Here is a 3,495-nt window from a genome sequence, read left to right as displayed (position 1 = left end):
CCAGGAGATGGTGAGTTCTAGTCCCACCTTAGACATGAAAGCTGGATGTGTCCATTACCTAGGAAGGAGCATTGTATGTTCCTTGCCTTGAGTTATTTGCGGGATATAAATACCTAAATATACATGCTGCTTGCCTGCATCTTCCAAAGGCTGGTATATTTTGTAAAAGTGAACACATAAATGGGATTCCTTCAATGTCGCCTGCCTGCAGATTTTTCCTCTCGAATCTCAGCCTCCCCACGAAATGAAGCAGGTGGTCTCTGACCCCCAGCTTGGTCTTATCTGCTCTAAAATCAAGACGCAGCGGGGTATTGTCAGGAATTCAATATTTTGCTCTAATTAAATATTTGTCTGATCTGATGCTTTCCCAGCAATTTCCCCCCTTCGGCTTTTAATGGCTCTGCAACCTTGGATGGCATTTCCTACAGTTAAATATCCCAAATTTGGCCAAGTGGCTCAAGAGAAGCAGCTTGGGAGATCAAGGGCAGAATCAGGACCAGAATCCAGATACGGCTAGGCTTTTTTGGGGGGGGGGGTGAGAAATTAGCAATTTGAAGAACTGGAATTTATTTTTGGGACAAGGTCAACAGCCACTTAAGGCCCTCTTGAATGTGGCAATGCTGGAGGATTTCATAAATGGTGAGATGGTCTGAATTGGTGATTTTTTAAAAAAAAAATAGGCAAGCTTAAGAAGGGAGGACTTCAACTCCCAGAATCCCCTAGCGGCTTGCTTTAAGAGAGGTGGACCAACTCCCAGAATCCCCCAGCCGGCATGTTTTAGGAGTGCAGGACTTCAACTCCCAGAATCCCCCAGCCAGCCATCCTTTAAGAGGGGAGAACTACAACTCCCAGAATCCCCCAGCCAGCCATCCTTTAAGAGGGGAGGACTACAACTCCCAGAATCCCCCAGTCAGCATGACACGTTAAAGCAGGCCGGACGCGTCACCAGGAAATCGCGCCCACCCCATTGCCGGCAATGGAGAAAGGCTCCGATACATCATGCGATGTCACATGACGTCGTGAGTTTGACATGTCTGCCTTAAAACATGGTGAATGGAGAATTCTGGGACTTGAAGTCTGCCCATCTTAAAGTTGTCACTGTTGAAAAAGCACTTTTCTGACTCATTTAAATAATTCAGGTAGTTCTCAACTTATAACAGTTCATTTAGTGACCATTCGAAGTGATAATGGCACTGAAAAAAGGGACTCATGACTGTTTCCAGCATCCCCCAGGGTCACATGATCAAAATTCGGATGCTTGGCAACTGACTCATACTTACGACGGCTGCGGTGTCCCGGGGTCACGTGATCCCCTTTTGCGAACTGACAAGCAAAACAATCCAGAGTCGCTTAACAATATTAACAACTTAACAGCTTCAGTTGATTCACTTAACAACGGTGGTAAGAAAGGTACTAAAATGGGAGAAAACTCACTTTACAATGGTCTCGCTTAGCAACAAAAATGTTGGGCTCCATTGCGGTCGTAAGTCGAGGACCACCTATATTTTTGATTGGCAAATTTCCATTAAAAACACGCATCTCGCTGAGCGCTGTCTTCAAATCAAACCAGGGGCTTTTTTTTTTTTTTTGTTCCTTCTACCCTTCAAGTACCAGGTGCGAATCCACACAAGAGCTTAATTGTGCTTTTGATCATCAGAGAGGCTGCAGAGTGGCACCACTTGAGGTGATTTTAGCAAGCGCCTGATTATCTCAGCCTGCAATTTTGTGCTGAGAGCTCTTATATCCTACGCACACTGTTCCCGGCGTCAAACACCTGTATATTCATCAAGAAAATTAGATTTTGAAATGGTTTTCGCCTCAAAGGGACACAGAGAACTTCTTTTCTGAAATAATACATTCAGTTTTCTAAATTAAAAATGGCGGCATATACAGGTAAGGAGATATCTGGAAAGTTCCTTTTGCTCAGAACCGACAGGCCTCTCTTAGGCTCTCTGATTTATTAATAAATTCCACGAATTTTCAAAATTCTCCAGATTTTTCCAAGGCCTCTGCAACTCAGAAAAGGGACTTTTTTAAAAAAAAATTAAGCCCAGAATCATGTTGTATTGAGTAACAAGAGAGAAGGACAGGGGGAAAGTCTTTGTAGTAAAAGTATGTGCAACAGGGTCAGTATGAGGAGAAAACCAATTTATAGAGGTTTGTTTTAAAAAAATAATAATTGGAAAACAAGCAAAGAGCCACAAAATAAATCGATTTAAACGTAGACCAAAGTGAACTCAGTATCCCACAGATAAAGAAGGGAAATGTCTAAATTCAATAGGTTGAGCTTTAAAAAGGATCAAAGAGGCATGTGCCCAAAGGCAGTCTTAGAGGTCATCTAGTCCAGCCCCCTGCTCCCAGGATCCCAGGACACTGTTACGTCATAAATCTGAGTTAGTTGCCACAGTGTCTGAATTTTGATCACATCACTATAAGGACGCTGCTGCAGCGGTCATAAGTGTGAAAAACAGTGGGGGATTTTCAGTCCGTTGTAATTTAGAACGGTCACTAAATGCACCATTGTAAGTCAAGGACTGCCTTGTATTTGACTCTGAAAAACAAAACAAAACTCTGATTTTAGGTTTTGATGCTGTTATAGATTATATCTATATCTATATATCTGTTGCTTGAAAGATTATAAGAGAAATTATAACATTTCTTTTATAAATTATCAAAGAAATGTAAAGCCAAAACTTGATGCTGTAAACTTTTTTGTGTTTTTGTGCTAAAAAAAAAAAAACAGAAGTCACTTCCAATTTTTCCTTCCTTTTTGACTTCTTTCTCCCTTTTTCTTCTTCTTCTCTCTTTAACCTTCTCAATTTTTATTTGTATTTGACCTTGTAATAAACTTTAATAATGGGGTTTTTTTTAAAAAAAACAAAAACTTTCCTTTAAAATTACCGCTTGGAGCAGATGACCCATCTTGCTCCAGATGCTAAAATATTGAACGGCCTTCTGTACATGCCCAGAGGCATACTTTTCGCAGAAAGAATTTGTGTTCCTGAGCATCGCCATAAACTGGACCATCCTAACGATCTTGAGCAAATTAGGACTTTGAAGCACAATTATACATTTTTAACCCTCATTAACCATCTGCCTTTTGAACAGATGTTTTCAAAACCCACTAAAAAAAATAAATCTGAATTTATTTTTCATTTGCTACCTGCTGGATCACTACAGGCAACTTTTCCTACTGTTTGCATGCAAGCCTGTGCTTGTGCATATCATTGAGATAATAATTGTTTCCCCAATATATATTACCTTTTCCAAAACAATTAGAAATTTCCCAAATTAAATTATTGCACTGGATGAAGGCAGTTGCTAAAAAACAGCCACTCTATCCTCCTAAATATTCTGAATTGAGTTCACAGTTGAACTTTTTTTTTTTTTGGAACAGGACAAAAGAGATAGTCAACATAGATTTCAAGATGCTTGTTCAAGTTTCTAGTCCTCAAGGCTGAGATTTATTTTTCTCAATCATCATTTTTTAAAAAA

Source organism: Crotalus tigris, unplaced genomic scaffold, assembly GCF_016545835.1.
Source record: "Crotalus tigris isolate CLP2741 ecotype Arizona unplaced genomic scaffold, ASM1654583v1 scf7180000020019.1302030, whole genome shotgun sequence".
Lineage (NCBI taxonomy): Eukaryota > Metazoa > Chordata > Lepidosauria > Squamata > Viperidae > Crotalus > Crotalus tigris.
Note: the sequence above shows the minus strand (reverse complement) of the source record.